This window comes from Podarcis bocagei (assembly GCF_964188305.1).
Source record: "Podarcis bocagei genome assembly, chromosome: 1".
NCBI classification, from domain to species: Eukaryota; Metazoa; Chordata; class Lepidosauria; order Squamata; family Lacertidae; genus Podarcis; species Podarcis bocagei.
In genome coordinates, this window is record NC_138125.1 from 28,872,606 (window position 1) to 28,897,190 (window position 24,585).

General features: G+C 42.1%; 1 protein-coding gene across 6 annotated transcripts in view; it reads left to right on the forward strand.

Annotated features, from left to right (window-relative positions):
- CEP128 (centrosomal protein 128) overlaps positions 1 to 24,585 on the forward strand; it is a 191,390-nt gene that overhangs the window by 103,762 nt on the left and 63,043 nt on the right. The window lies entirely within an intron of this gene.

Sequence of the window (24,585 nt, forward strand, 5' to 3'; positions counted from 1 at the left end):
CGGGCGTGCTGAAAGCAGAGCACCCGGCGCTTCGGGAACACATCCGCAGCCTAGGCAGCCCTGCGGGAGGTCCCGCAGGGATGTCTAGGCTGTGGATAGCAGCCTGCTTCCCGGAGCGTCGGGCGCCCTGAAAGCAGAGCGCCCGGCGCTTCGGGAACACATCTGCAGCCTAGGCAGCCCTGCGGGAGGTCCTGCAGGGTTGTCTAGGCTGCAGAGAGCAGCCTGCTTCCTGGAGCGACGGGCGCCCTGAAAGCAGAGCGCCCGGCGCTTCGGGAACACCTCCGCAGCCTAGGCAGGGTTAGCGGAGTCTGTAACCTGCGGATAGCAGCCTGGCGCGCAAGGCACCCTGAAGCATTGCGCCCCGCGCGCCGGACAGACATCCGCAGCGTGGGGAGCCCTGCAGGAGTTCCCCGCAGGGCTCCCCACGCTGCGGATAGCAGCCTGCCGCCCGGCGGGCGGGGCGCCCTGAAGCAGAGCGCCCCTCGCGCCGGGCAGTCATCGGCCAGCCCCACAAGCTTGGGGGACAGCAGGAAGGCGCAGCGCCGCCATCCCGCTGTTCCTCGACCTGGTTCGGTTTCCCTGACCTGCTTTGGGGGGGCGAATAAAGGAATTTCCCCCCCTTTATTCCCCCCCCCCAAAAAAACTAGGTGTGTCCTATGGGACGGAGCGTCCTATGGGACGAAAAATACGGTAGCTTTATACCCTGGTTTCAAATCACCTTAAGTCTTAAACTCTGTGGAGATGTTGCATTGCACCATGATCACGAGCCCTTTTCCTGGAATGTTATACCCAGGTACAGTGGTACCTCGGGTTACATACGCTTCAGGTTACAGACTCCGCTAACCCAGAAATATTAAGAACTTTTCTTCAGGATGAAAACAGAAATCGTGCTCCGGCGGCGCGGCAGCAACGGGAGAGGCCCCATTAGCTAAAGTGGTGCTTCAGGTTAAGAACAGTTTCAGGTTAAGTACAGACCTCTGGAACAAATTAAGTACTTAACCTGAGGTACCACTGTATTTAAAAGATGATACCTGTTCAATAGGCCGATTATCAATTCTCCATTTGTGTCTCATTCTTTTTTTAGAGAACACCATGACTTTGGATTTGCTATAGTTAATTGTTAATTGTTCATCATTACAATAAACAGTGAGAGATCTTAGAAGTTTTCTTAGGCCTATGCAGGAGAAGGAAATTAGAACTGCATCATCTGCATATAAGAGAACCGGGAGGGGTGTACCAGCCAATTTAGGGGGGTGGGCATTTTCTTTCTCCATGTTTCCTACTAAGGAGTTAATATAAAAGTTGAATAAAGTGGGCGGAAGGACGCAGCCTTGTTTAACACCATGGGAGGCTTGGATTTCCTTGGATAAATGGCCTTGTTGGTCACACCTAACCCGGACCCGAGTGTGATCACAGTCAGCCCTCTCACTAAGTGAAGTGGGACTCTTGTTTCAAGTGGAATGGGGTGAGCAATGGAGCAGGGGCGGAGGAAGGGGCTGCGGTGGGGGCAGGTCACTCTTGGTGTCACCACTGGGGGGGGGGTTTACAAAATGCCGGGCAACACTGACCGCGGGGCCTGCAGCACACCCAAGTCATGCATCTCTCCTGGGAGTGACTCAATGGCTTGGGCGGCCGCGGGCGCCGCACTGCCCCAAACGGTCCGCCTGCCACCGCCCCCTCAGCTGTAGGGCGGCTGAGTAGGAGGAGGCAGGCAGACTCTTCAGAGGCCCCGCGGAGCATCCTGCCCCGGCTGGTATGAAATGCTGGTATGAATTTTCATCTGTTGTAGTATTTTAACTTCTAGTATGTTTTGATGTAAGCCACTCTGAGGTTTTATTACAATCAAGCAGTGTATAATTTGTATGAAATAAATAAAATAAATATTCTTATTACTTCTTAAATTTGTATGCTGCCCTTCATCCATAGATCTCATGGCGGTTCACAACATAAAAATTCAAAATAAGAAACACCAAATACATAATGAAAATAAGAACAAAAGGAAACCAATAATTCCCCATCCCACAACACATTTAAAAAGGAATCGGATATTAATCAGCCAAGGCCTGGTTGAAGAGGAGCATTTTTGCCAGGCACCTAAAAGTGTATAATGAAGGCGTCAGTTGAACCTCCTTGGGAATAGAATTCCTGAAACAGGGCCACTGCAGAAAAGTCCTGTTCTCATGTTGCTACCCTTTGGACCTCTTGTGGAGGAGGCTGGGCTGGGTTATATCAGTGGTGTCCAGACTTTTTTCAAAGAGGGCCAGATTTGATGAAGTGAAGGGCCTCGAGGGCCGACCAAAGTTGTTTTTAGGGTTGAAATTGTTGAGGTTTTTAAAGGATTTTACCCCAGGAAATAAACTGCCACAGGGGCCGGATTAAACCGACCGGTGGGCCGGATTAGGCCCCCAAAATGGACTTTGGACATACCTGGTTTATATGGAGAGCAGTAGTCCTTGAGGTATTGCGATCCTGAGCCTTAGGTCATCAACCTTTCTGGACCCATGGGCTTATTTGCCAACTGGATAATCTGTTGTGGGCAGCTCTCTCTCTCTCTCTCTCTCTCTCTCTCTCTCTCTCTCTCTCTCTCTCTCTCTCTCTCTGTGTGTGTGTGTCTGTCTGTCTTTCTCACCCCTCCCTGCCAAAACCTATTTGTTGTTGTTGTTTAGTCGTTTAGTCATGTCCACTTCTGTCTTCCACTGCCTTCCGCAGTTTGGTCAGACTCATGCTGGTAGCTTTGAGAACACTGTCCAACCATCTCGTCCTCTGTCGTCCCCTTCTCCTTGTGCCCTCAATCTTTCCCAACACCAGGGTCTTTTCCAGGGAGTCTTCTCTTCTCATGAGGTGGCCAAAGTATTGGAGCCTCAGCTTCACGATCTGTCCTTCCAGTGAGCACTCAGGGCTGATTTCCTTCAGAATGGAGAGGTTTGATCTTCTTGCAGTCCATGGGACTCTCAAGAGTCTCCTCAAGCACCATAATTCAAAAGCATCAATTCTTCGGCGATCAGCCTTCTTTATGGTCCAGCTCTCACTTCCAGACATCACTACTGGGAAAACCATAGTTTTAACTATACGGACCTTTGTCTTTGTCCATGGAGTTTTCTTGGCATCGCCAAAACCTATTAAGACTGGCTAAAGTAGAATGCTTTTTTCAGCAGGGGACGGGAGAGAGAGGAAGGGACAGCAGGCACTCTGAGGGTACTTATATGCCCACAGGAGCCATGTTGAAAACCCATGATGATCCTTGAAATGGAGATGGGATGTTATTTGCTTCACCTTAGATAGCAAAAAGTCTGTGAGGAGGCCCTGACCAAAGTTTTTGATAAAAAGCAGGAGAACTTGCTCAAGAGGGAGGAGTAAATGAGTGTATAAGCCTGTGGGCTTCTTATGATCTCTTTAGCATTGTTCAGAATTCAGGAAACATTATGAACTGGTTTTGACATAACGCTAAACCATTGCTGTTTGGGAACTGCATTTAGTTTTAACTATAGTATATCTAGTATATATAGTATACCCACAGTGCGGGTGGCGCTGTGGATAAAACCTCAGCGCCTAGGACTTACCGATCGCATGGCTGGCGGTTCGAATCCCCGCGGCGGGGTGAGCTCCCGTCGTTCGGTCCCAGCTCCTGCCCACCTAGCAGTTTGAAAGCACCCTTAAGTGCAAGTAGATAAATAGGTACCGCTTTATAGCGGGAAGGTAAACGGCGTTTCCGTGTGCTGCGCTGGTGCTGGCTCACCAGAGCAGCTTCATCACGCTGGCCACGTGACCCAGAAGTGTCTGCGGACAGCGCTGGCTCCCGGCCTCTAGAGTGAGATAAGCGCACAACCCTAGAGTCTGTCAAGACTGGCCCGTACGGGCAGGGGTACCTTTACCTTTTACCTATATCTGAGCAAGCCAGGGAGATAGGAATGAAGAAGGCTAAGTTTCATTCATGTAGCACAGAAGTTACTTTGGGTCACTTTTGTGAGCAAAGTGACTAACAATTATTATTGTTAGTTTCTATGCTGGGCTTTAATTTTATGTATAGTGCATAATTGTGGTTTGTCAGATCCAGACTGTTCTGCACTGCAGATAAGACGTCGGTTGTGAAGCTGAGTAAATCTGACAAGGGATGGTAATAATCACAAATATTGACATCAAGATAGGAACTTTTCTAATTATAATGATACAGTGGGGAAAATGTTTCATGTGTTTGATGAAAAATTATATTTTGAACTTTTTTTATCTTGTTAGGATAGTTGAGCTTGCTCTTTAAATGTGTAGATGGAGATTTATTTGGGATTTTTGGCTGCTGTGTGTTGTAAACTTTGCCAAATTAAACTTGTGTCCACAAAGTACTAGTGGTGTGGAAATCAACCAAACTATTTGCAAACTTCCATTTAGTGTCTTATTGCAGTGGACAAGCAGAGATGTCAGTTCCGGGTACATTTTGCTTAATTACTTATTGTTTTCTGGGTTGTGGGGTGGGGTGCTTTTTTTTGCTACTTTGTTTAAAGGCAAGTATGAATGCTTCTTTGAAAAATTAAAGGTGAGCTGTCTGATAAATTTATTTTGATATTTTTCTTTCTTTCCCTTATATTTATGTTTAATGTTTATCTTATACACATGGCATACTAATGGTGAATGTAAATGGTTTGCCTAGTTTTTAGCTTCTTTTAGCAAAGTGCATAAATATAATCAGCATGAATGCTAACTTTCTGCTAGTAAATAAAAACACCTTGGTGAAAGCAAGAATTTGAATAACATTGACATGACTTACTGTTTTCATCCTATTTCACATTTTTGTATTTTTTACCTTGTAGGCATCATGTTTATGTATGCTGAAGTATAGAATTGTCTACCTGGGCAATGTTTTAACTGCTTGTGGAAATGTTTTCCAAAAAGGCCAGCACCCTCATTTTGAAGAAATAGGGAGTCAATATTGTCCTACTACATAAAGAAAATAATGGATGGTCCACTTTATGCTGTTCTCTTTTGAAATTAATCATATACATAAGATAAGAAGGTTGCATGTAATATCTAAAGGTGAATATTGTATAGTACTCTGGTTAATAAAATGCTTATTAAGTGTATTTTAATGACAATGTTGTATGTTTCATGGAAAATTAAGGCTGCAGCCTAAAACACACCTACTAGGGAGTAAACCTTGCCAAGCTCAGTGGGACTTATTTTTGAGTACCGGTAAGTGTGCTTAGGATGGCTCTGTAAGTGTAAAGCAATAGTTTCAGATCACTGACGGTGAACTGTGGCACGTTAACAAAACTGAAAAGCAAATAATGTGCAAAATTCCCAAGTCTGCCTAAGTGAAACTAGGAGGATTAAAGATGAAAGACAAATGTAAAGGCAAGGAGAAACCCATTATATTTTATATCATACTGACTTAAAAGTATAGTGCTACTGCTTCTCATTTCCTGCTAGCCAGCCATTTGTCAGACCTGTTTTGCAGTAGGGATATTTTGGTCATCTTTCGGTTATAGCTGCAAGCTTTAATACATTATCAATGGCAATGCTTTTTTATATTCTTAACATCCTTTTGTAATGGAAAAGCTTGATTAAATATTTTGCCTTACAATATGGGAACTGTAAGTTCCAGTGCTTTGTCTGGTACCAATTTGCTGCCAGTGTCAATCCCGAGAAAGCATATCCTGAATGTTTTAATTATAGCTTTGGGAACATAATCCCAATTCTTAGAAAAATGGTTGAGAGCGCATTTGTTTTTCTTTATAAAGATTATTTTTTTAACAAAAGCAGCCTCAATTAATTTGGTGTGTTTTCTTTCCATTACTACAGATGCATTGGTTTAGATCTGGCAAGTAGCACAGAAACTTAATTAACATATTCAAAGTTAAATAAAGCTGTATAACTCTCCATAATTGGGAAGCTGCTATACTTCAAGGTCAGATTTTTATGTATCTCTCTTTGGATTAAATGCCTGCTGCTTTTAATTTGGACAAATGGGAATTGTGAAAACTGCCTATAAATCTCAAACACCTGCCCAGCTGGATATGTGAACAGAATTTAAGGCCTTTCTTTTAAACAATCAGTTGTGACTTGCTTGCTCTGATTTCTACTGAAATCAGAGCCAATATTTAAATTTTAATTTCTTCTGAAAAATCCTGTTTCTCTTTCATAGCTCACTCCCCATTCCTCCCATCCCAACTTTCTTTCTTTCTTCCTTCCTTCTTTCTGATAGACCAGTGATATGTTTTCCCCATTGTTTCCCTTGAATGAGGATATGTTAGGCAGAAATGTGAATAAACATTTACTCTCTGTTTATGGAGTTTTGGAGGGTTTTGTTTTGTTCTCTTGGTTGCTACATGCTTGCTCTTGCATAAACCAAATTAAGTTCACAGTTACCTAGGTTTTCCTGTTGTGCTCATTTGTTTCCCTGAACAAATTGTAAATCTTTAATCTTTGTAAACATTTTTGTGTATCCTCCTTCCTAGTAGAAGGAGAGAATTAGGATTCATCCTTCTACATTCCAAACTGTTTCAACTATGTCTTCAGAGGACACAGTTCTGGGGCTCACAATTTCACCCAGTCGCCCAAGCATCCATTTAAGGTGAAGATTATTTTCTTCTATTTGATTAACTAGCACCTTTGTGGGGTGGAGGTGCCTTCCTGACAGGGGAGTCACTGCTGCCTACTACTTGTTGTTTTAGTGGGGGGAGAGAGGGGGGAAGGTAGCAGAGTTGGAACCCTGATTTGGTTCAGTTGCGGCAGAGTTGCCTGTAGAGAGTTTGCTGTTGTAATTTCCATTCTTCTTGGGCCTGTGGCTTTCTTCTTGTCTCTGTCTGCGGAGGATGCACACTAGGTAGAGTGATGTCATGGAGACATTCTGTTGTTGATCTGCCTTTATTGGTGCCTTGGATAATATAGGAGTTTGTTGGCTAGCGGCAACATGATGGGTGGAAGACATGCTCGATGGTTCCTGCAATCATAGTGGTATGCACTGTTACATTCTATCTTGTTTCTACTCCTATTGGTTCGCATTTGACTTTTCTGCTGGGAAAACCCTACTACAGTGTAGCATCAAAGCCATGGCACAGTGGCAACTCTGCTAGCAGGGCCAGACGACCAGGCTATAATAGAAAATGGATGGATTATAGTTCAAGTTAGTCACTTTTGCTTTTGATGCATAACTACTGTTTATGCCCCTTAAACCATTTGGAGCTGCTTTTTCTATGTGCTACAATTCCGAAGCTTTCTTTTTTTTTAGTAGAAAATCTTGGATGGACTTTGTACTTCTGAAGGGGAAAAATATTTTTAGGAGAAAGTCTTGGACTTTTTTGCTAAGTCAAGTCCCTGAATGTTACTATATTTCTTTAGCAACCGCAAATGCAAACATTTCCCCGCAAAATGTGCGCAAATTAAATTGAATTAAATACATGTGTTTCAGCAGCAATTGACACAAACTTATTTTTAGTTCTATAGCCACCTAAGAAATATAACCAGCATGCATTTCCTGCTCGAAGCATATTGAAATAATAATGCAACTAGCTTAAGAATATGAAAAGTTGATTTTCCTTATTTGGCCTCAGTGCAGAGCTTTTCTGAGACCAAAGGGCAAAGCCAAGACTAGGGCCACCAAAACACCAGTCCATGAGTGAAGCAGCTAGCCCACCAGCCCTTTCCCACTCCCATAGAGTCTTGGTTACCCTGCAAGATGCCAAGCAATCGTAAGTGGAGAGAGTGCTATTGTATTCAGATTCTTCATCTGGTCTTCCCATAGGCATCTGGTTGGCCCCACTGACACATTCATGGAGACCCCCTGACTTACTGCATCTGGAGCTATCCCACTGTAGAATTTAATTAAGCACTGCCAGGAAGCACTTCACTTCTTTCTCCTGCTCCTCTTGTTAGGGCTTGTTAATGAGAAGAACTTCACAATGCTGTTCCACCCTAGCACGCTCAAGGGTGGGGTACATGGTATCAAGAAAGGAAGGAGACGCCAATGGTGATACAGTCAACTGGAGGTTAGGGGAGCAGTTGTCCACTACTGGTGCATAATGAAAATGATATGCAATATACAATGGTACCTCGGTTTACGAACTTAATCTGTTCCGGAAGTCCGTTCTTAAACCAAAACTGTTCTTAAACCGAGGTGTGCATTCCTTAATGAGCCCTCCCGCCGCTGGTGCCCTTCCAAGAAGAAGAGTTTGGATTTGATATCATAGAATCATAGAATCATAGAGTTGGAAGAGACCACAAGGGCCATCGAGTCCAACCCCCTGCCAAGCAGGAAACACCATCAGAGCACTCTTGACATATGGTTGTCAAGCCTCTGCTTAAAGACCTCCAAAGCAGGAGACTCCACCACACTCCTTGGCAGCAAATTCCACTGTCGAACAGCTCTTACTGTCAGGAAGTTCTTCCTAATGTTTAGGTGGAAACTTCTTTCTTGTAGTTTGGATCCATTGCTCCGTGTCCGCTTCTCTGGAGCAGCAGAAAACAACCTTTCTCCCTCCTCTATGTGACATCCTTTTATATATTTGAACATGGCTATCATATCACCCCTTAACCTCCTCTTCTCCAGGCTAAACATGCCCAGCTCCCTTAGCCGTTCCTCATAAGGCATCATTTCCAGGCCTTTGACCATTTTGGTTGCCCTCCTCTGGACACGTTCCAGTTTGTCAGTGTCCTTCTTGAACTGTGGTGCCCAGAACTGGACACAGTACTCCAGGTGAGGTCTGACTAGAGCAGAATACAGTGGCACTATTACGTCCCTTGATCTAGATGCTATACTCCTATTGATGCAGCCCAGAATTGCATTGGCTTTTTTAGCTGCCGCGTCACACTGTTGGCTCATGTCAAGTTTGTGGTCAACCAAGACTCCTAGATCCTTTTCACATGTACTGCTCTCAAGCCAGGTGTCCCCCATCTTGCATTTGTGCCTCTCATTTTTTTTGCCCAAGTACAATACTTTACATTTCTCCCTGTTAAAATTCATCTTGTTTGTTTTGGCCCAGTTCTCTAATCTGTCAAGGTCATTTTGAAGTGTGATCCTGTCCTCTGGGGTGTTAGCCACCCCTCCCAGTTTGGTGTCATCTGCAAATTTGATCAGGATGCCCTTGAGTCCATCATCCAAGTCGTTGATAAAGATGTTGAATAAGACTGGGCCCAAGACAGAACCCTGTGGCACCCCACTAGTCACTCTTCTCCAGGATGAAGAGGAACCATTGATGAGCACCCTTTGGGTTCGGTCAGTCAGCCAGTTACAAATCCACTGAGTGGTAGCATAGTCAAGACCGCATTTTACCAGCTTCTTTACAAGAATATCATGGGGCACCTTGTCAAATGCCTTACTGAAATCAAGGTAGGCTATATCCACTGAGTTCCCTTCATCTACCAGGCTTGTAATTCTGTCAAAAAACGAGATCAGGTTAGTCTGACATGACTTATTTTTCAGAAATCCATGCTGACTATTGGTGATCACAGCATTCCTTTCTAGGTGCTCACAGACTGTTTTCTTAATGATCTGCTCCAGAATCTTCCCTGGTATTGATGTCAGACTGACTGGGCGGTAATTATTTGGGTCCTCTCTTTCCCCCTTTTTGAAAATAGGGACAACATTTGCCCTCCTCCAGTCTGCCGGGACTTCGCCTGTTCTCCAGGAATTCTCAAAGATGACTGCCAGTGGTTCTGAGATCACATCTGCCAGTTCTTTTAATACTCTTGGATGCAGTTCATCTGGCCCTGGAGACTTGAATACATCTAAACTAGCCAAGTATTCTTGTACTATCTCCTTAGTTATTCTGGGCTGTGTTTCCTTTGCTGAATCATTTGCTCCAAATTCTTCAGGTCGGGCATTGTTTTCTTTATCGGAGAAGACTGAGGCAAAGAAGGCATTGAGGAGTTCAGCCCTTTCTGTATCCCCTGTTTGCATTTCACCATCTTCTCCTCTGAGTGACCCCACTGTTTCTTTGTTCTTCCTTTTGCTACGAACATACCCATAAAAGCCTTTTTTGTTGCTTTTAACCTCTCTAGCAAGCCTGAGTTCATTCTGTGCTTTAGCTTTTCTGACTTTGTGTCTACACGTGCTGGCTATTTGTTTGAATTCCTCTTTGGTGGTTTCCCCCCTTTTCCATTTTTTGTGCACATCCTTTTTTAATCTTAACTCAGTTAAAAGTTCTTTAGATAGCCACCCTGGCTTCTTTAGGCCCCTTCCATCTTTCCGTCTCATTGGTATTGCCTGACGTTGTGCTTTTACTATCTCCCTCTTAACAAACTCCCAGCCATCATGAACTCCCTTTCCTTTTAGTATTACTGTCCATGGGATCTCACCCAGCACTTCCCTAAGTTTTATGAAGTCGGCTTTCTTAAAGTCAAGAAATTGAGTCCTAGTATGCTTGGCTGCTCCTTTCCGCTGTATAGTAAACTTCAGAAGAGCATGATCACTCGCGCCTAATGATCCTTCCACTTCTACCCCACTAACCAGCTCATCAACATTGGTTAGGACCAGATCTAAAATGGCTGTTCCTCTTGTTGCTTCTCCCACTTTCTGGACAATGAAGTTGTCTGCAAGGCCAGTGAGGAATCTGTTTGACCTTATGCTCTTGGCTGAGTTTGACATCCAACAAATATCCGGGTAATTGAAGTCCCCCATTACTACTATCTCCCTTCCTTTTGCATGCTTGGCCATCTGTTCCAGGAAGGCATCATCTATGTCCTCCGTTTGGCTTGGGGATCTATAGTAAACTCCCACAATGAGGTCTCTGTTATTCTTCTCTCCCTTAATTTTGACCCAAATGCTCTCACTTTGGCTTTGAGGTTCTAAATCTTGGATCTCTTCACAGGTATACACATCCCTGACATATAACGCCACTCCTCCTCCTTTCTTGTCTGGTCTGTTTCTCCGAAATAGATTGTATCCCCCCATTATTACATTCCAATCGTGGGACTTATCCCACCAGGTTTCAGTGATGCCTATTATGTCATATTTAGTTTGCTGTACCAAGAGCTCAAGCTCATCTTGTTTATTTCCCATGCTTTGCGCATTAGTGTACAGACATTGAAGTCCATTAATCATTCCCCCATGTCTCTTATTTAAGGTTTTTTTCCTCCCACCACTAGGTCTGCGTGCTGTTTGCTCCATTTGGTCTATGACATTTGGATGATCATCTTCATCAATTGATAGACTCCTACCTTCAGGAGCACTGTCTCCCTCCCCCACATTAGTCAGTTTAAAGCCCTCCTGAAAGTCAGTTTATATCCCGCCTTTCACTCCCTTTAAGGATTCTCAAAGCGGCTAACATTCTCCTTTCCCCCCCCCCTTCTACCCTTCAGATTCCGTTCTTAGACTGAGATAAAGTTCTCAAACTGGGACACTACTTCCTGTTGTGCGGCGTTCGTAAACCGAATTGTTTGTAAACAGAACTATTCTTAAACTGAGGTACCACTGTAGATGCCGTAGAATCTTTGATTTGGCTATTCATCCTCAGCAAAAAATAGTTCTTCTAACACCAAGTGAAGAAGACAAAAGCTTTCTGATAATAAGTGTTTCAGCTCCTAATTCCTAAATTCCATGTACCGGTATATCTTGATTTCTTCAGGGCAGAGTTGCTGTCGCATGATGCAGTCACCTAATGTCAATTAATCAGTTGGATGACATTGTTTGACTGATCAACTCACCACATTTGCGGTCCTAGAGAGAATTGCTGCTATAGCTCTATCAGAATTATAGATAATAAAAGGTCATGGTAATTAGACCAATGCAGGACTCCTGTGTAGTACTGGGGGGCACATGCAATTCTGTTTACAAGGATCATCCTCCACCAAGCAATAATTGATGCCTCCTGGAGAGTCAGAGTAGGGCATCGAGAAAAGTGTCTTTTTCATGTAAATCTGTTTTCTTACAGGAGGTGACAGCGCCAGTTATTTGTTGTATCAAAGCAACTATCTGTTCTATATGAACACATATTCAGACTTTTAAGTAGTAACATTAGTTTTGAGAGAGAAATGGTGCCAACAAAACGATCGTACTGTAATTATATGTAGCTGGAATGGACACATATATGGGAATGACATTGCAGCCCACACAAAATTATACTCTCTGTTGGGAACAAACATGAAACAATTGCAGAAAGCAAAATCACCCACTTTTCTTTTGGTTTATCTCCTTGTTTCCTGAAAGACAGACTGTGAGGTGTTAAGACCTCATTTCTCAGGCTGGCTGTATACCTGTCTTACAAGTCCCCATGACAGGATTTAAAAGAAAATCCCAATTACAACTGCATGGAAGAGAGAAAGTGACTCTAGAATTGGCTGATACAGCAGTTCACTGCCCATAGCTCTTTTTTGCTGAAATAGTGTATCAGTCTCTCAGCTGTCTTTTACACAATTAGTGCTACAATCCCATACATTGTTTGACCCTTATGCCAGTACTCCTTAACTGCCTGTTTGTTAGACCCTTTACTTCAATGGAAATAGTTTCTTACTACCCTTGGGGATTGGGAATCTGAAACTCTGTGTTCCATAAGAGGAGATGCTGGGTGCTAGCCTGGTAGGAATGAGAAATGTACAGTTTTGAGAAAAGGTAGGATGAGAGGGGGAATGCACGGCCCTCCTCCACCTCCAAAGAGGAATGTTGTTGGGGGAAATTCAAATATATATTGTTGCACAGCAACCCAATCTCCAAGCAGTGCGAGATTCCATTCCAGGAGCTCACCCAGGGTCCAGGTTTCCTTTTGGAAATGAGGCACAGCAGAGACTGTGATGTCTTTATGATATAAGGTTTATTTACACATATATGCAACCTGAGCCTACGATGGAGGGGTTCACAGCATTAATACCCCAAAAGGCTCTTCTTTCTCCCAAAGTAGCAAGCTTCAGCCTTGGATTCAAAACGGAAATCAAACATTCTGCTCTACCTCTCTGGTTTTTCAGCCTTCAGCTTTACTTCTAGGTACATTACACACACTTTCAACTCTAAACCCTGCCTTTTGTCTTTCTCACAATCTGTAAACTGGAGGAGGGGCCCCATCCATTTTCCATCTGGGACAGAGCCCCCTCTCTTAATGGCTCTTCACCTTTCCTTAGTTTTCTTAATGGCCCTTCACCCAGGCAGTGACCTGAACACAGGAAACCAGCCTGGCTTATATTTTAACACTTGCTGGGTCCAGATGTTAGAATGGGTCTGGCACCTCCAAATTCATAACAGCCTAATACATTTTAATTAAACCTAAACTTTACTGATTTGAGAACATGACAGTGGGGAGGCTACAGAGCAGGACAGTTTCAGTATTAAAAACTTCTATCAATATGTTTTTATTCCACTCTTATTATTCCTCCTCCTCCCTACCCCCCCCCCCGGCCTTGTGTTAGTTTGGATATTAGTTTGCAAGCTTTTAGGACAGTTTAATATAGAGTTGTTCCTCTCCCTCATGTGAGTTGTAGGGTTTTTTATGTGAGATCTATCCCCCCCCCCAGTTTTCCAGCAAGCAGCGCCAACTTTAATTATTCATTTTGCCTTCCGTCCTTTTGGCTCTTTTCCTGAACCCCCCCCCCCTCTCTTGAAGGTCTTGAACAGTGCTCCAAGGCTTCTGTCCCATGAGCAGTAGCACTCTTCAAGGTGGTCAAGAACATACGGCAACATTTTGCAGCTCCTATTTTGAAAGTGAAATAGCACCCCCCAAAAAAAAAATAATAATAAAGAAATATGTGGACACCCTACACACAGATAAGTCCATCTGTTTGTGAATTAAATTATGACAATTTTTTTTTTAAACTGCCTTATAGAAATCTGTGAACTTTCAGGATATTTATCCAAGATGCCCAGTTTGTTAAAATCCCTTTGTTGCCTGCACTGAACTGATAGTTCTTGTGGTCAGCTCTGTATACTACTTCCCTTGATATTTGCATGCTTATACAAATGAACAAAAAGTGCCTATGAAATGCGTTCAGTACAAGTGGCGTTGCTGCAGGAGGTACTGTGGTGGTCTCCAATGGTGAAATTACTGATTTACTCTGTAGCAAACTTCCAGTGTTAGTAACGAACAAACTGTAGCCAGGTTGTTTCCTTGTATTGTAAACCTGAGTCATTTGTACTACCAAGAAGCACCCTTCTGGCTCTTAAATTTTGAGTGTGTATTTAGCAATGTGCAAAGGCAGCTGATAGAATTCTGAGAAACATTCAGCTCATGCTGAACCTTTACTTAGGTGAAAATGGCAAATTTGAACAGAGATAAGGAAGCTGGAAAGAAACTGAAGATTACAGAGATTTTAGGAATGTTCTTTATATGTTCCCATTTCTGGTGGAAACTAATCCAACTGTTTACCAGTGTCTGTCATGTGATTGAATGTGTGATCACATATATTTGCTTGGTAAATAATAGCCTAGCTTTGGGAACATGACAGTTAAATGCAATCCCATTCCTGGAAAGTTGAGTAGTACATTTTCAGTGAAACAGCTCTGACTCAAGCTAGTACAAAACATTAGAGCAATCAGAGCGCATTGTGATTAAATTGTGAAGGTGGTAGGACGGAATGGTGATGACTGTTGCATAGTCACACACCAGCTTTGGGAATAGCTATTATCATCATTATTCAGAATTGCTCCATAGGATATACTCCCACCATAAATCAAGTGCAGCTACAACCCATCTTGTTGTGGCTCATAATGTGGTTTTTACAGTTAAAAAGTATTATTGTTCTCAAATTAAAAACATGTTTCTGCTGTGCTCAAAAGCTTTTGATGAATTACTGTAATCAGCTAATATTTAATACCTTATGCACATTGAGCAACGACTAACATATTTCATCTTCCTTTTTTTGGGTTTTGTTTTGTAAATTGGAAATGAGTATAATGCTCAAAAATAAATCAGTGCCAGTTAGTTTTAATCAGCTCTTTCTATTTCTAGAGGATTTATGTAGGAGAGAGGAAATACTTCACCGCAAGTAGCTTCCATGAAAGACATGTGCTGCCGGTATTAGATCAGAGTATTATTTTAAGAATAAGAATAGATGATTAGAATGCTTATTATTAGAATAATAATAGATTAGAAAGCATCCTAAGAAAAGAAAATATCCCGTTTAGTGCTGTGCCATGTTTTTCTTCCTCTTGCATTTGTGTCTGGAACATCTGGTACAGCTCATTGCTACAGCTCATTGCTTGTGGCCTGGAGATGGGAGCATAGGGAACTGTATTATATCATGTCAGAGTTTTTCATCCATCTAAGCCCAAGACTGTCTGCTTTGACCAGCAGTGGTTGTCTGGGCTCTCAGGTACAAGTCTTATCCATCACTGATTACCTGATACTTTTAATTGGACCTGTCACCCTTCTAGAACATGTGTTCTTCCACTAAGCTGTGGCCCGTTCATGATGTTTATTGCATGCTGAAAGATGGAAATTCATGGCTATTCATGGGATGGACAGGTGTAGAAGTAAATGGAATCTCTGATTTGCCAGATGGAGTGGGTACCATTCTTCAAAGAGATGACTTTCCCTACTGCAGACAGGCAGGGTCTTCAAGGTCTTTTATCTTCTCTAGGGGGAGGTGTTGTCCTACCCTACAGACCGACCGTACCTGCATTCTGCTAATTTGTTTAATTCTTAAAAACATATTGACAAGAGTAGGAAAGGAAGAGCTACAAGATATAGGGTAGATGTATTGGGGTTTAATGTAAGGTTTCTATACATTTGTATAAAATACTTAAATAAAGCTTGCATTCTCTAACAATTGGCATTTGCTCTTGTTGATTGCTTACCCAAATCTAAGTTGCCATTGGAATCCACACACTCCAATTTTCTGTTGTATATGCATCGCATTTTGAAACTCTGGCCTCTATTATGCTCTGTGATTGTGCTCCGTGATTTGACTGTGACATGCAGAAATGATCTGTTTTTCTACTGCATCTTGCACAATGAAAGTGTCAAATTTCAGATCTCTTGATAGCCTTAATCAGTTCCCCATTTTGAGGACAAATGCACAACTGTCCAGTTCTTCCCAGTAACTGGGTTGTCTTGTGCTCTCTCTGTCTGTGTTAAATTTTAGCTTTCTGGTAGGCTCATAAATTTACAAGGCAAACACATATATAAGTATATGAACCATGCGTCTGAAATACTACAGGAGAGCAATCCTCAAGCCATTTTGACTCTTCCAGTGACCTCAAATATTCTCTGCAGTGAGGATTGAAATGGGAAAGCCTCCCCATGGTCCCTTTGCTCAAATCCTGTCTTAAGGGCGTATTTGTGTATGAATAGGGTGAGCCTGTGACCTGGATTCCGGAACTAAGTATTTAGCATCTCAAAAGGAATGGCCAGGCTGTCCAGGTGGAGCAATCAGTGACCATTGTAAGGTATCCTGACAAACAGGATTTCTGTGGTAGACCTCCCCCTGTGATGTATTTCTGTTGGAGTCCGCCTCCTTCTGTGATGTATGTATGATGTTTTGGGGGGTGGTCTTGAGCTACAGGGTGGGCAGTTTCAAAAGTCTATATAAGGGCTTGCACCCCATTGTTTGGGGTTCCTCTCCTCCCTCCCTGCGTGGGGTGAGTGGGGGACCCTCTTGCAACAGTAAACCATAAATATCAGGGTTATTAGTTGCTTTGCTTCTCAATATTCTCTGGTTGGCCTCTGTTATTTTCTCCTTCTGAGAGGGAACCTACGTAAAGACTCTATACAGGCTCTTGCATACCCCATAAGGGAAAAGGAGCAGGTATTTTTCTTATAACATAGAGTAACCTTGGAGTTTCATTAAAGCCTGATAATTCTATTTGAGCCTTTATGCTTATAGCGCTCTCTAGAGAAAATGTGAACATAAAAGATATATGAGTGCAGCATATATGAAACACCACACTATGCAATTTGGTGTTTGAAAACTTGTTGTATTGGATAGTGAACTAACTGAATTCTCCCACCCAAGCAGAAATTGCAAATTAAAAATACAGGAAATAAATGTTTAAATAAGATGTTGCGATGTGTTCTAGATAACATAATGAGCTGAAATTGCATGAAATGAACTTTGGGTCTGGGATTTGACACAGCTGATCATGTTCCTTGAGGGTTGGGAGGGGTGGGGGGAGAGGGTAGGAAGCCAAGCTTCTAGGTTCTAGGTAGCTGACACTAATGGCCCAATGTTTAGTGCAGGCCTTGCAGTGTGTTTAATAAAAGGTCTCTTTCCCACAACCCTTCCTGCTGCATCATTTCATTCTAATTAAAGTTGTGGGTGACAATTTGTTTCTCAAAGTCTTTGGAGTGAAACCACTGAACCATGCTGCTTGGGCCAAGCCCTTCAAGAGCCCTGGAACTTAGCCCAGGTGTGAAGTTAGAAGAACTGGACATTTGAACATTACCAAACTTTCCCCACGTCGCAAGCAACTAGAGCCCTATGTCATCAGAGCATTCTAACTAGCCATGATAAAAAGTGGCGTTCACTTACTTAACAATAGTCACACAAGATTATTATTATTATTTGTTAAGTTTATATACCGCCCTTCTTCTGAAGATATCAGGGCGGTTCACAAAGTAAAAATACAGGGTAGTAGCACAAAATAAATATTTAAAACAAAACAAGACCTGGGCATTAATGTTCTGTTTTTAGTCAATGTAACCTGCAGATATGATTCACAAATTAAAAACAGTGCCATGTTCTTCCATTTTTACTGTAAAATTATAGGTAATTTTATCACCACAATGTTGTTTCAAAACACTGCAAAAATATAATCCTCAGTGGGGATGGCAAATGGACTGCATTCCAACAGGAAATTTTGCTTCGCTGTTGCTTCATCGCCATCCTGCATTGATGTTATTTTCGCTTCCCCTTTATAGGACTTGAGACAGATGGTGAAAACTGCATGAAGGTGTAACAGGCATTGCGATTTCCCCCTGTATTCCTCTCTCCCTTATCAAATACCTAAGCTGTCTCAACAAATATGGCAGTCAGCATTATGAGATCAATAACTCCGTATTCTCATAAAAGCTAGTCAGATATAGTTGAATCCAAATAATATCTAAAACTCCTGTTTCCGTTCTTGCTGAAGACATATTTTTGTATCAAGCTAATTTTTCCTTCTCATGAGAATATAAAAAGAGCCCCACTAGATCAGATTAAAGGCCTGTTTAGTCCAGTATCCTGTGCCCTATAGTAGCAAACTAGATGGGAACTAGTTTTCAGAAGCAGTTGTGGGTTTCAGCAAAATGTCTTGTAAAGTGTGTGTGTCTACGTGCATGTAATTACGGTATCCTTAGATGTACTTAACATTTATTTCATTTCTATACTGCTTAAAAGTACAAAAAGAGACCAAAATATTTTTTTAAAAAAACTAGTGTAAATAAACTACATCCAAATCAACACAAACATCATAAATACAAGCAGCATGAAATCTGTAAAAAACCCACAATCATGTAAACTACATTGAATCATTGCACGAACTGCCAGGGCAAATTTTAGGAGTGATGGTTGATGTTAGGCTGTTTGCGAAGATCAGTCTGATCAGTGTCAGATTAACTTTGATTTTTTGTTGGTTAATAAATGACATATTACCCTTTGAACTATTTTTGGTTCTGGCAAAAGGTACCAAATGACCAAGCTTGAAATTTAAGTGACCTCTTAAAAACATATCTTATGAAATAGGTAGGGTATAGGTGCCAGCAGAGTTTGTGTAATGCTGTAACATGCTGACTGATTTTGTATTTAGTCTTTGAGTTTTCTGGCCCCTTCTCATTTTTAGCTAAAGGTCATGTTTTGTAAAGAAAAGAAGGCTTGTAAGTTGGGCTTTCGGTGACTTGATGCTCTTTGCTCAGAAAGCTGTAGACTGTCTTATTTGGAGCACTCAGGAATTGACAAGTCGTACTGCAAAGACCTCCCTCAGGTACGAATTCCAGTAGCAACTTTTTTTTGGAACTTAGTTTCTTATCACTCAGTCCTCCACTTCAATTTCTTCCAACTTGCCTTTCTGCTGAAGCATTCCTCTCAAGTTATAGCGGTTATTAAAATGTCTCTGGTCACTGGTTTTTAACTTGGCAACAGACTTCAAATGGTTCTAGCCAATGGCTAGCCTCTCAAAAGACAACCCCTGTGAAAACAATCAACTCCTGCACACTTTTTTGGGAGGGAGAAGATAAAATGAATTTCTGCTGTAGCCAAGAGGAAAGGTTCTGTCAGACATGCATAAATATGGATAGGCAATAAAACATGCAGACAAAACAAAACTAGGATGTTAAGACACAGAACTTACTAAAGAATGTGGCATTCAATTTCCTGTCATGTCATTTTGTATAAGTCGTACCATTATTCTTATATAGCATCCATGCCCGTAAGCAGTATCAGTATCATTTTCTGAAACCAGAAATGACAAATTACCTTTTTAATCTTGTACTAGGTGAATTAAAACAAATTAACTTTTTATTTCTCTCTGGCTTTGCTCATAGAGGATTTAAATCATTTTCTGAAATGGTAATATTGCTCCATTTGAGAGGGAACTTTTCAAAACTTGCACAAAAGACACTTTCTAGAAACTATGACATTTGACAATTCATTTAAGTTAAAACAGGCCACTCTGAGGCCTTACTTTGAAAGCATTCCTTAGAAATGTTCTTATTGACCTACTTTGCTGATTTACGCAGACATGGAACTTCATATGAATACAATTTGGTTTGTTCAAATCGGACGTGATCTTTGGCAGCGGGCAGATTGCCTACATCACTCTCATTTAATCTCTGTTGCATGAGGACTTGTCCCAATATGAGAGAAATCAAAGCCCGGTGGAGCAGAAAGGAACAGGAGTTGCAAAGCGAGAGGAAGAAAGTACTGTTCAGACTCTCTAATTGAACAAATTGTACACACATGTGGGTGGCGCTGTGGGTTAAACCACTGAGCCTAGGACTTGCCGATCAGAAGGTCGGCAGTTCGAATCCCCGCAACGGAGTGAGCTCCCGTTGCTCGGTCCCTGCTCCTGCCAACCTAGCAGTTCGATGGAGCGCAAGTGGCAAAAGATGTGTTATGAAGTCGACTGAGTATGATTGCAGCAGCAGAACCATGCAAACTTTGTGGCGGTTTTCTGCCTCTGTTGCTTTCTCAAGTAGCCATGGGGTGGAGCATTTTCATAACATCTACTCCAGAGAATGGATGCGGGTGGCGCTGTGGTCTAAACCACAGAGCCTAGGGCTTACCAATCAGAAGGTTGGTGGTTCGAATCCCCGCGATGGGGTGAGCTCCCGTTGCTCGGTCCCTGCTCCTGCCAACCTAGCAGTTCGAAAGCACGTCAAAGTGCAAGTAGATAAATAGATATCGCTCCGGCGGGAAGGTAAATGGTGTTTCCGTGTGCTGCTCTGGTTCGCCAGAAGCGGCTTAGTCATGCTGGCCACATGATGCGGAAGCTGTACGCCTGCTCCCTTGGCCAGTAAAGTGAGATGAGTGCCGCAACCCCAGAGTCGTCCATGACTGGACCTAACGGTCAGGGGTCCCTTTACTCCAGAGAATGAAGTTTTAGACCCTTTGGAAGCCCACTATGAACGTTTTGCGAGGTACTTTGAGGGTAAAGCTGCTTGTCTTTGTAGCAATCTGAATGCCATTTGAGCCATTTCAAAATGAGTTCAGGCCTGGTAATATGACTGAATGGGCATTGGTCAGCCGGAATATCAGTCAGGCACTGTTCCTGTTGTCTTTTTGGTACCTTCCAATTTGAACAAGCCTTTAAAGTTGATAGCTTTCCTATTTTGCATCTGTATTGGAATCGTTTGTTTGTTTTAAAAGAGGGCGAGCCAGAGAGCCAGTGTATTGTAGTGATTAGAGTGTTGGACTAAGACCTTGGAGACTGGAGTTCTAGTCCGCACTCAGCCATGAAACTCACTGGGTGAGTCACTTACTTTCAGCCTAACCCAGAGGTTTTCAACCTTTTTGAGTCCACGACTCCCTTAACCAGCTATATTCTTTCTGCATCACCCCTGCTTATTCAAGTCTCCCCCACCTTGGGCATGTCAAACCCCTTTTCTGCATGTCATACTCCTTTTCTGCAGTGACTACCTACTTATGGAATGCTCTTTCCAGGGAGGTTCAACTGGCACCTTAAATTATTTGTTTTTGTTCTTATTTTATTATGTATTTTTAATTATCTGTTTTTTTATCTTCTAATTTTATGTTTCAACCGCCCTGAGACCTTAGGGTATAGGGTGGTATACAAATTTAATAAATACTAAAATAAAATCCAACCAATCCATTCATGTTGAAGGCTTTTTTCACCAAAGATACGTACCTGACCAGAAATTGAAGATGCCATTATAAACTGAACATGCCGTCTTGAACATTATGGAATGGTTGTGTAGTCATTGTACTAAACAGACAATTTCATATTGTGCAATGGGCCACAAAAACTGTAACCACAGAGCTTAGTAGTCCTAGTGGCACACAGGAAACAGCGCCCTTTATTTGAGGACATGTGGCAAAGTGCAATTTGTAGTTGCCGTGATATGAGAGTTACGTGGAAACATTTTACCTTTCTTTAGGCTTTACATTGGTTCTTGGAAGTATTAAATGTAGAAGCTTGGTGACCCACAGCTGGTTTTCTGTCTTATTGTGATATGATCCTAGGAGAAGATTATTATCTTCTCCCCACCTCCATTCCTTTACTCTTACTTAGAAAATATACATAATGAAAATTATATTAAACAACGAGGTGTCTATGGTTTGCTCAGTCTTTGTTATTTTGTAATTCATTTCTCTCTCCGTGTTCTTAGAAATACATAGAGCTGCACACACACACACACACACACACACACACACACACACACAAATATAAAGCAGAGTAACATTTTTAGTGTGAACTTTTGGGCAGATGATGGAAACCTTTTCAAAGCTTGCTAAAGAGATTAAAGAGCAAATATAGTACGTTCTGTTCCCCCAGCTTCAGTAAATTGTTTCTTTAGGGAATCAACAGTGAATACAATTCGTTCTGTCCAAAGCTTGCAAGCCTGAATTCCATTTCTCCTTTCCTCCCCGCCCAACTTGCCGTGATTGTATGTGCTGCTGCTCCAGGCTAATGCAAGCAAAGGAACAAATGTTTGAGAAGTGTGGTTTGAAAGTGCAGTACCATGACAACTGGAGATAGTGACGGTATCGAAACAAGCTATGGGAGCTTCTGTTTGAGGCTTGAATGTGCAACCTGAAATGTGCAGGGCAGAAATTTAATCCACTTTTGGAGGTTTTCAGGTAGGGTAGCGGCAGAAACAGCAGTAGGTCCAGGCATCTTATTCATGCACTTGATATCATTTCTGTTCATTGGTGGGAGTGCTACTGGCAGAGGAGATAATAAAATGAACTATTTCATTCCTTACACTGATGAGCACTGGGGGGCGGGTGGAGGAAGCTAATTAAAATCTATGAAAGAGAGCCAAAAAAAACCCCTTTAAAGATAGACAGTGCAAGGTGGGCAGTGTTAATACAACAATTTGTTAATGGAGTAGGCAGCTGCAATCAGTATTAAAAATTACTTGAGGCTTTTTATGTTTAGCAAAAGCTACTAATTAAAGAGAGCAACGACCTGTGAGATTGGCCATGAAAACCATTAGCCATCTGAATATAACTCCAAAGAAAACATTAGCTTCGGAGGTTTCTCCCAGCTGTATCTTCCAGTCACACACTGAAAATTGTTTCACTTTATTAGTTATTTTCCCTCTCTTTCAATAACAGTTGCCTAGTCTTAATTCTTAAACGTTAAAATTAAAAGTGAATTTTTAATTCTCATTAATAACAAAGGATTAAAGCCAAAGAAATAGTAATCCTCACATGTATTCATAAGCTTTATTACAGTAATGTTATGACAGCTGTTTTAAGTTGTGTGTCTGGTTCTGAGTTTGTGAGCTAACCCCACCCAAAATGTTGTGTATAGGAGATTGCTATTGGTAGCTTGCTTGTTTGTTGACACTGTGTGTCTTCAGACATTCTAAAAAGTGCTGGAACAGGAAAAAGGGAACTTGCACGTCTCTCCCTTCTGGGAAATTATTATGCTTCAAATGTATGTGTGGGCGTGTGGAGAGGCAGGGACATATGTTATGGAGGAAATACGTGAGCTCCCTTTTTGAACCTTAACAAAGATATGTGAAAAATTCATTTGAGCTTTCCTCTAAGATGCCTGTTGGGACATGGCTCTCATGGCATGATCTTGTTAGATCACTAACAAGAAAACATAATCAAAATAAAAAAATTCCTTCCAGTAGCACCTTAAAGACCAACTAAGTTAGTTCTTGGTATGAGCTTTCGTGTGCATGCACACTTCTTCAGATACACACATCAGTGTATCTGAAGAAGTGTGCATGCACACGAAAGCTCATACCAAGAACTAACTTAGTTGGTCTTTAAGGTGCTACTGGAAGGAATTTTTTTATTTTGACTATGGCAGACCAACACGGCTACCTATCTACTAAGAAAACATAATGTTTCAGTAAGGGTGAGATCTGGATTATATTGGAGTTGTATTAATACAAATAGGAATTCTATTCTATGTTATGTAATTTCATAATAGAGTGCTTGCTAAAAGTTTCACAAACCTGATCAGGAGAGCTTTAAACTGAATTCTGAGGGGGAGAAACATAATATTACAGACAACATGGGAACACCATACCAGAGATAATAGCCTCATTAATGCACTAGCAACTGAGGTGGTACTACAGAAACCTGCTAAAGGGCATGAAACTGCAAGAAGGAAACAGCTGGAGGGAAGGAATCTTGGTTTCAGTTGTCTCTATACTAATGCACAGGGTATGGGAAACAAGCAAGACAAATTGAGTTCTTAATGCAGGATAGCAAATATGACCCATTAGGCATTGCTGTAACTTGTTGGAATGAGACACATGACTGGAATGTAGAAACAGAGGGGGTATAAGTTGCTCAAAAGGAATAGATTGAACAGGAATGGGGGAGGAGTAGCACTATATTTAAAGAATGTATACACTTCTGAAGAGATCCATGACCAGGAAGGGTCCTAGAACAGATAATTAAATGGTCAGTCTGTGAGCACTTTGATGGTCTATGTTCAAATAATGTGTGGATGGGGAGCAAACCTATTTGTACTGCCATATCCCCATTGTTCCTGCCCTCCCTGCCCCAGCATCATGCTTTCAGCATTTCAGACCATTGTGCTGAAATTGTGAAGATTGGAAGTAGATTAGAATATTTGCATCCCACTTTGTAGACCAAAGAGACTCTCACAGTGCCATCAGAAGCTTCACACATATACTCAGAAATAACATGGTGCCAGGTTTATTCAGGCAGTATGTTTTTTCCTTGTTCTTGGCCTTCTCTGGTGTCACTAGCAGCTCCCACTGAGGTAGGGGAACCAGATCTTCTGGCGGCAGCAGTAGTGTGGCATAGCCAGTGTGTATGGCCGTCCTTCATGTGCTCTCTGAATGTGAGTAGACCTAACACATTAGTAGGGCTATCAGGAAAAAGCAGTGGTAATTTCACACTTCCCTTTTACTTTGCTCAGTCCGTTTAGTGTCTGCTTACTGCCCTCAGCGTTTCCAACTCTACTTCTTCCCCTAGGCCCACTTGCAAGCTGTATTCTCCCCCACATCCCCTTTCAACACCAAAAGGAAAGAAACTTAACTTTGGAACCAACTTTCTCAGTCTTGACTTCAAGGAACTGATTAT